Below are 9,114 nucleotides of genomic sequence, written 5' to 3'. Positions count from 1 at the left end.
GTGACACACCCAGGTGTACTTTAGGTTGTCATTTGGTTATAAGCATGATAAGACTGGCATTTGCCACGTGGTATTCGGCCATGGGGGCCGGTCAAATGAAATATCACCTGTGTTCGGAAGCATCTCTCCCAAAATAATATCGACATGTCTAGGTATTTAAAGAGGAAGGTTCACTCGCTTGGCACAAAGCTAGCCACTATCTAATACTCCTTAGTTGCTCTGAGATAAATTAATATGGATATAATCTACCAACACTTAATATGTATGCGTTTATATGTCTGATTTGCCCTCTTATAGTGGTGGAATATATCATAAGGACAGACATGCGTGATGCTTCCTCTCATGTTCCTTCCCCGCCCCCAGCCCCCCGAGACAGGGTTTCTCTGTGTAGCCCTGTAGCCCTGGCTGTCCTGGAACTCATTCTGTAGACCAGGCTAGCCTCAAATTCTGAAATCCGCCCGCCTCTGCCTTCCAAGTGCTGGGATTAAAGGCGTGCACCGCCACTGCCCAACTGCAGGTTGTCTTTTTATGATGTAAAAGTTCCCTATATATTGTAGACAGAAGTCCATCATTGGAATTCTATTCTGCCAGCATCCCTCCCATCTGGTGAGTGGGGAATTACAGATCCTTGTAATGGAGAAAATGAAGTTCTAAGAGGGACCGTCCCAGAGTCAAAGGCTGCAAGCTACCCAGACTCACCTTGAAAACTCACAGGGCTGATCCCACTTAGGCTGTGCCTATGGTGTAAGGTGCAGCTGTAAGTGAGGTACATTCTGAGGTGATGCGCTGTCTAGCCTCCCCTGGGCTATGGGGGCTTCTAGTGCTCACACCAGAAAAGCAGATGCCGAGGCCAGGTGTGTGGTACATGCCTACAGTTCCAGCCCCGCAGGCTGAGTTAGAGGATAGCTAGTCAGGCCAGCTTGGGCACATAGTGAGAGCCCACTTCCTCCAAAGAAAAGAAAACCTAAATAGAAACGGAATCAATTGCTGACATTTTGATTAATCTAGCCAACTTCAAGCAAGCACCTAGAAGAATGTATTCTTTTTGAGGGAGATAGGGTTTAAAAATCCAGAGTTTGGGGTGCTGGGGAGATGGCTCAATTGGCAAAGTGCTTGTCTTGAACATATGACGTCATAGGTTCAGATCCCTAACACCCATGTGAAGAGTCAAGGACGGATCGCATCTGCAAACCCAGCACTGGGGAGGCAGAGACACAAGGATCCCTGGCCCTCATTGGTCATCTCAGGCAAGCCAGTGAGAGACCTTGTGTCAAAAAATAAGGTGGGGAGCAACTGGTTGACCCCACCTACGCCACTTCCCCTTGTCCATCCCAAGCATTTGTGTTTCTCGCCTTCCTTCTGGAAATGGTAGCTAAGTACAGTCTGTTTAAAGCTGATCTACGTCTGCTGGGAAAGAAGGGCTGCTGCAAGAGGCATCAGGAAATGTAGCTTCTCAGGGTGAACGTCTTGTGCTCTTGTCACGGGACAGCTTCCAACTTAAGGGGAGATTTTAATCAAAACAAAGCAAGGCTGTCAAAGGTGTGCCTTTGGCGTGGCTTGTCTCCTTATTTTATTTTGTTTTATTTTTTTAAAACCATCTGGTTTTTCTTTTTTGTTTGCTTTCGGTCTGAAGACAAATAGAAATGGAGACTGTGTTAGCCTTTCCAGTCCCTCAGCCACTGTTAGCAGAATAAACAGCCTTGAACTGCCCTGAACTCAACACACTGGGGACCCAGGCTCCATTGGCTCTAAGCAACAGTTTCTGTTTGCAAAGCATCATGGGTGTGGTACTCAGACTCCTGCTTTACAGCTGACTAAAAAAAGCTCAAACGCATTCTAACTGATAAGCCTTTTTCTAGGGGTCGCCTTGCTCTTCCTGTGTCTTGGGCCTCCCTCGATCTCTGTCCTGAGATAAGAGTTGATAAAACTTGCAGCCAAGAGAGAAGGATCACCTGACTCTGAAACTGTCGCGTTTACCACATTTTATTTTGGGGTTTCGGTTGTTTGAATGTGGGTAAGAATAACCTCTAAGCCTATACAGGCTAGTCACGAAGAATTCTCTTAAGGTTTTAGAATTCTCTGGGAGGGTAAATGCACATGCGTGAATGTGGAGACCAGGTCAACACTCGGTGTCTTCATCAATTGCTTTCAACGATTGGCTAGAAAGGCTGGCCAGGCAGCCCCAGGGATCCTCCTGTCAGCCTCCCCTGTCAGCTGTGGTATGCCCATACGGCCCCTCTGTGCTTGGCTTTCTATGTGAGTACTTAGAATCCGAACTCAAGTCCTTCTGTTTCCTACACACACTTTACCAAATGACATGCTCCTGTTTGCTTATTTAATTTGAGACAAAAATCTCACTCAGTAGCCCAGAGTCTTAAAAATCACCATGGAAGCCCAGTATGGTGACACATACCTTTAAATACAGTACTCCTGAGGCAGAAGCAGGCTGGTCTCGAGGAGTTTGAGAATAGCCTGATCTACGTACAGAATTCCTGGCCAGCCAGGGCTATGTAATTTTTAAAGATAAATCAAAAGCCACCTTCTTCCTCTGTGCTACCTACGAGGTGGCTGCCATCTGTTTTGTGGCATCATGGCGGCCCCCTGGCCTCTGGTGAAGCCCAAGGTCATTAAAAAGAGGACCAAGAAGTTCCCCAGGCACCAGTCAGACCAATATGTCACAGTGGAGCGAAACTGGTGGAAACCCAGAGGCATCGACAACAGGGTGCAGAGGAGACTCAAGGGCCAGATCCTGATGCCCAACACTGGTTACCAGAGCAACAAGAAAACCAAGCACACGATGCCCAGCGGCTTCCGCAAGTTCCTGGTCCACAGTGTCAAGGAGCTGGAGGTGCTGCTGATGTGCAACAAATCTTACTGTGCTGAGACGGCTCACGATGCTTCCTTCCTCTAAGAACCAAAAGCCATCATACAAAGAGCAGCACAGCTGGCCATCAGGGTCACCAATCCCAACACCAGGCTGCGGATCGAAGAAGAAATGAGTAGGTGGGTGGCGTGCATGTTCTTTTTCTTTTTTTTTTTTTTTTTTTTGGTTTTTCGAGACAGGGTTTCTCTGTATAGTCCTGGCTGTCCTGGAACTCACTTTGTAGACCAGGCTGGCCTCGAACTCAGAAATCCGCCTGCCTCTGCCTCCCAAGTGCTGGGATTAAAGGCGTGCGCCACCACGCCCGGCTGGCGTGCATGTTCTATGTTTAAATAAAACTGTAAAACTGCAGTATATAGTACATAAACAAACAAATAAAAAAACACTATGTATCTCACACGCTAGCCATGAGCTCCCAACGGGTCTCCCATTTTAGCCTTTCCGAGTGCTGGAATTTTAGGCGCCCATCCAGGTTCATCCAACTCTTTTCCCCCTTCTGAATGTAGTCACTGAAGAGGCAGAGGACACTCAACACCTGAGTATTTGTACAACTCTGCAGTGTGTGGACTGTACTAAGATACAGGAAATGCATGATGCTCGATTATGAAGGTCATCGGGAGGTGTTTGTGGACAGCAGCATTTCCAAGCTCTCCATGGCTGCTTCCTTTTTCTGGTTTTTCCCTCCCATGAATTCCATTCCGTAGGGAATGGGAAGTGGGTGATAGTGAAGAATAATTTTCCCTGGGTCAGTAGAGGGTGAAAGTAAGTGCCTCTTTTCTGCCAAGAGCGTTATCAGTCTTGTTTATCTTCCCGTAGCCTCCTGTCTTTTGCCTCTTTATAGAACGCAGTTGGCCTCAGCCTTCCATTTGACTCTGGCTTTAAAGATTTTATCCTCAGCCTCCGGAGGCCAAGTGATCACAGGCTTGCTTCATTCAGCCCCAGCTCTGGCATCTCTCACCTGCTGGCATCGGTGGCTGTGGCACCATATAAGCAACCACCAAATGAGAGTCAGCGATATGCAAGAGGCTTGCTGCTAACAGCATTGTTCACTCTTGCATGCAGGTGATCACTCTGGCTATGACTGGAACAGAACAGGGAGGTCCTATACTTTTTGTTTGTTTTTGCTTTTGTTTTTTTTGAGTTAAGGTTTCTCTTTGTAGCCCTGGCTGTCCTGGAACTCACTGTGTAGACCAGGCTGGCCTTGAACTCAGAAATCTGCCTGCCTGCCTCCCAAGTGCTGGAATTAAAAGCATGTACCACCACTGCCCAGCTGAGAGCTCTAATACTTAATATGTTAAAATTCCATCAGGGGGCTGGAGAAATGGCTCAGCAGCTCCGAAGGTCCTGAGTTCAAATCTCAGGAACCACAGGGTGGCTCACAACCATCCGTAATGAGATCTGAAGCCCTCTTCTGGGGTGTCTGAAGACAGCTAGAGTGTACTCACATATAATAAATAAATAAATAAATAAATAAATCTAAAAAAAATTTCCATCAGTAGTTATGGCATTTAGATTTTTCTATTGTTGAACTAGAATAAGCAATTCTTGGTTGAAAACCTTTGTTTTCAAAACAACTCCGTTCTTTTCAACACTTGAATGAAAAAAAATATTAACAGGCTATCAGAAGAACTTACATTCTAGACTCTTAGCTTCTTAAACTATGGTCATTATTCTACAGGAATTACAGAGTTCCATGTGGGGTTTGTAAATATTTGCCAACAGTAGAAGGTTTCTGAACACGCATGTGCCAATGTCAAATTAATTCAAAAGAATCATGTTAGGATCCAAGGCACTTCTAGCAGCATCCGATGTTGCTGCTTGGCACAGCTTAATGGAAGCCCCTCTAGTGCCCTGGAGCCATTTGGTGCAAAATAACAACTGCCTGAAATATCTCAGATGAGAGGCTCTTGTATATGATAAATTTCGGTGTGTTTTTTTTTTTCTGTAAACACAGAATTCTGCTCCTACAGAAACATGATGGTTTGATAATGGGAAATAAGGGCTAGTGTTTTCCTACTATCCATTCCTCAGAATGTAAGTATTAAATTAGGCTTTTTTTGAGACGAGGTTTCTCTATGTGTCCCAGGCTGGCCTTGAACTTGTAACCCTCCTGCCTTAGCCTTGGCCTGAGTGCTAAGATTACAAACGTGTGCCACCAAGCTAAGCCTTGTTACCCTAACAGAAGCCTCAGTCCCATGAAGCAGTCGTCAGTCCCCGTTTCCCTGTCCCCTGGGTACTGACAACCCACAATCTGCTTTCTCTCTGTTCCCGTGGATTAATCTAGTCTGAATATTCTGGATTTTTCCTATAAATAGATTTGTGATGTGTGTCCTGGCATGTTTTTTCATTCAGCACTGTGTTTTGAGATTCATCCACAGTTTAGTATGAATCAATATTCTGCCCTTTACACGACTGAATGTCATTCCATTGGGTGGCTACGTCACAGGTTGTTTATCCAGTGATTCACTGATAGACACTGGCTTGTTTCCCCGCTTTATAAGCAATGCTGCTATGAGCACAGCCCACGGAAGCCCTTGAATCCGGTTTTTGTTCTTTTCGGTATCTGCTTGGGCATACATTTACTTGATTATATAGTAATTCAGTGTTTAAAAAATTTCAGAAACCTCTTATTTTCCTTCTTTGCGTCTCTGACTTATGATATGCCCGGTTGTGTCTCTCTGAGCCAGGCATTCATAGTTCTCTGAGTGGCTCTGAGCAACAGCCAAGGTCTGGTGACAATGAGCCCTTGATGGGCTCTGGTCCTTTGACCTTTCTCATAATCCACTTTCTGCTCTAGCTGGGTGGAGCTGCCAGAGACAAACAGAAACAGCTCCTTTAGGAAGAGCCCGCACAGCCTCAGTATGTCAGCCTCGTGGAGACATGCGTGCATGTATTCAGCAGATGCTCAGCGGTGGCCCGTGCTAGCCACTGCTGGGCCTCGGTTTCTCTGTGAACCAAGGAGACAAAAGGTCCTTGTCTGAGTGAGCTTTTCTTTCAGTGCCAAGAGGCAGACAGCGGACCATGCAGATAAACCAGAGTCGTCAGGGAAAACCCGCTCATGTCCTCACCGTGAGTGTTTGTAAGTCTTGGTACTTTAAAAAGTCTCTTCTGTGTTTTTCCCTAGATACACCTCTACAAGCCTTCTACCATAATTGTCCTTTTAGGAGATCAGCTTTAATTTTGTTTTATGAAATTTTTACTTCACGGACTTCCCCCCTAGTTTCTTTCCCTTTGATTTCCTACAGTTGTCCCACTGTTCTTCAGTGTGTGAAGCTAATAATGAGATTACTTCTTTCAGCTTTCCAGTCTCCTTATGAACTCTGTAGAGCCGCAGGCTTCTGTCTGTTGGAAGCACCCCTTTAGTTTTGTCTACTGGTTTTGACTTATAGTGTTTTCATCACCTTTGATATGAAATATCTATTAATCATACACACACACACACACACACATGTGTGTGTCAAGTATAAATAGAACTCTTTTTCCCAGTGGAAAGAACATTTTAGGATAGAGAATACCCAAGAGATCATATTCAGACAAGGTCCTTCCCTTTCACAAATAAGAAAACCAAGATGAACTCTAGACAGGTCTCTGTAGCCCAGAGCAGAACTCTGGATAGCTCGTCTTTGAAGGGGTATTGTGAGTTCAGGACCAGGCTGAGCAAGGCAGCGAGTTCCATCCAGTTCAGTCCGGGTTACATGCTGTGTGGGTCTGAATGGGAATGGCTCCAATAGACTCGCGTATTTAAACGCTTGGATCATAGGGAGTGGCACTATTAGGAAGGAAAAAAAAATCACCTAGTTGGAGTGGGCGTGGCCTTGTTGGAGTGGGTGTGGTCTTGTTGGAGTGGGTGTGGTCTTGTTGGAGGAAGTGTGTCACAGTGAAGGTAGGCATTGAGGTAAGATGTGTTCAAGCTAGGCTTAGTATGGCCATCTTCTGCTGCCTGCAGATCAAGATCTAGAACTCTCAGCTCCTCCTTCAGCACCAGGTCAGTCTGCCAAATGCTTTCCACCATGATGATAATGGACTAAACCTCTGGAATTGTAACCCAGCCCCAATTGAATGTCTTCCTTTGTAAGAGTTGCTTTCAAAGGGTCTTGGTCCCTATCTCAAAGCAAAGGAAGAAGAGTCAGACCTATATTCAAATGCGATTGAAAGGAATTTGTCTCATCAATCCCATTGTAAAACAAAACCCACTTACCCATCCAATTATTTATTTTGTAACTGTAGGCTTTTACAGATCCAAGTTAGTTTGAAGTCAGTTTCCCAAAAGCACTCCCCCTTCTTCTAAAACCTTCTGCTGGCTCTAATCACCCGTTTCTGCTTCCTATCCCTGTGTGGATCTGTTCCTGAGGCAGCTGCCTCGGCCGTCCCTGCTTTCCCCAAGGTGCCTCCTTCATCTCCAGGACAGTCCATCCCAGCCCTTTTTTTGATGAGGCCTTTGGGCCCCATTCAAAAGTCTTCACCTGGCAAAACACAGTAATAACCTAGTGTACTGACTGGTGCAGCAGTTTCCCAACCTGCCAAGCAAGCAAGACAAGCACCTTTAGGGGCAGCCTCTGCTGCTAATGCACCTTCAAAGATACCTCTTCTTTATTTTAGCTAAGACTTTCTGGCAGGGCCAGAGGGATGGCTCAGGGTCACCTCTGGCATTTGTCACCAAGTTCTGGGCAACCAAGTTCTGCCTCCAGACCCCACATGGTGGAAGGAGGGAGCCGACTCCATGTGTTGTCCTCTAACTTCCACGTGTGTATACCATGGTACATGTGAATACACACACATACACACACACACACACAATGTAAATAAGATATGCTTAAAAGCAAACAAAATGCTAATGGGGCTGGAGAGATGGCTCAGTCGTTAATTGAACTTGCTGCTCTCCCAGAGAGCCCAGGTTTGGTTCCCAGCACTCACATGGGAGCCCACAACTGGCCATAACCCCAGATGCAGGGAATCTAGCCATGCTGTCTTCTGGATGCCCATGCTGTTTCCATAGGCGTCAGGCATGCACACGGTGCACAGATATGTGTGCAAGGCGAGATAGCCATATCCACTCAAGAAGTGAAACGAAAACAAAAAACAACAAGAACAAACCAGGCTGGAGAAATGGCTGAATGGTTACGACCACTTGCTGTTTTTGAGAGGACCTGGGTTCGGTTCCCAGCACCAACATGGTGGTTTACAATCATCTGTAACTCCAGATCCGGTAGATCCGACCCCTTCCTTCTGATATCTGATGGCATCAGGCACACATATGTACACGCAGGCAAAGCACCCGTACCTAAAATGAAAATCAAACAGACAACTTCGGGGAGCATGGTGAGAGGCATTACTGTCCAGCCCTTTGATCTTTTACATGGTTCTCTAGGACTTTAAGGTGAGCACACTCTACATTTCTTCTACTGTCTTTTCTTTTTAAAGTTATGCCCTTAAACTGAGCATATTCAAGAATGTATTCCTTAGCTCTCTGACCCCAAAATTTATTTTTTATTATTATATATAAGTACACTGTAGCTGACTTCAGACACAGCTGAAAATTGAACTCAAAACCTTCGGAAGAGCAGTCAGTGCTCTTACCCGATGAGCCATCTCGCCAGCCCAACCTTATACATCTTTGTCCCACAAGGGTATCATTTTGGAAACAACCATGTGGTCTCTTTGCCTGCTACAGGCAATGAATCCTCCCATCTTTCAAGTCTTGGCTGTGGTATTCTGGCTTTGCTCGAGCAAGATGGGATTCCTTTGTGTTTGGTCATAGAGTCACGCTGCTGTTGCAGGTCACAGGGGCCAATCCAGGTGAGCCCAAGCAAACAAAGGCTACTCCAGATAATCACAGGAGTCCACAGGACACAGCTGCCTACCAGTTTGGCTCACAGACAGTGAGCTGACCTCTGCGGACTTTGTCCTTTGTATCTTATCTGAGGAATTGCAGGATGAGGACCGAATCAGTACCTCAGGGTTAGCCTGCAATCCACACCAACAAAGCCAAAAGTAAAATTTCTATACTTTCCTCACCACTGGTTTAGCCCATCTCTGTAAGTTTCTGCTCTTTCTTTCTTTCTTTCTTTTCTTTCTTTCTTTCTTTCTTTCTTTCTTTCTTTCTTTCTTTCTTTCTTTCTTTCTTTCTCTCTGTTTGTTTGTTTTTTGAGACAGGGTTTCTCTGTATAGCCCTGGCTGTCCTGGAACTCACTTTGTAGACCAGGCTGGCCTCAAACTCAGAAATCTGCCTGCCT

General features: G+C 45.7%; 1 long non-coding RNA gene and 1 pseudogene across 1 annotated transcript in view; both read left to right on the top strand.

Moving 5' to 3' along the window:
- Positions 1 to 2,590: 2,590 nt before the first annotated feature.
- On the top strand, positions 2,591 to 3,488 carry LOC110294934 (annotated as a pseudogene).
- Positions 3,489 to 6,778: 3,290 nt separating this feature from the next.
- Positions 6,779 to 9,114, top strand: part of LOC110294272 — a 51,203-nt gene continuing 48,867 nt past the window's right edge. Inside the window, exon 1 of the long non-coding RNA XR_002377929.2 lies at positions 6,779 to 6,866. This is a non-coding gene — a long non-coding RNA (uncharacterized LOC110294272). The remainder of the gene's footprint in view (positions 6,867 to 9,114) is intronic.

This window comes from Mus caroli, chromosome 5, assembly GCF_900094665.2.
Source record: "Mus caroli chromosome 5, CAROLI_EIJ_v1.1, whole genome shotgun sequence".
Lineage (NCBI taxonomy): Eukaryota > Metazoa > Chordata > Mammalia > Rodentia > Muridae > Mus > Mus caroli.
The sequence above is the reverse complement of the archived record's forward strand: the minus strand, read 5'-3'. Positions and strand labels throughout refer to the sequence as shown.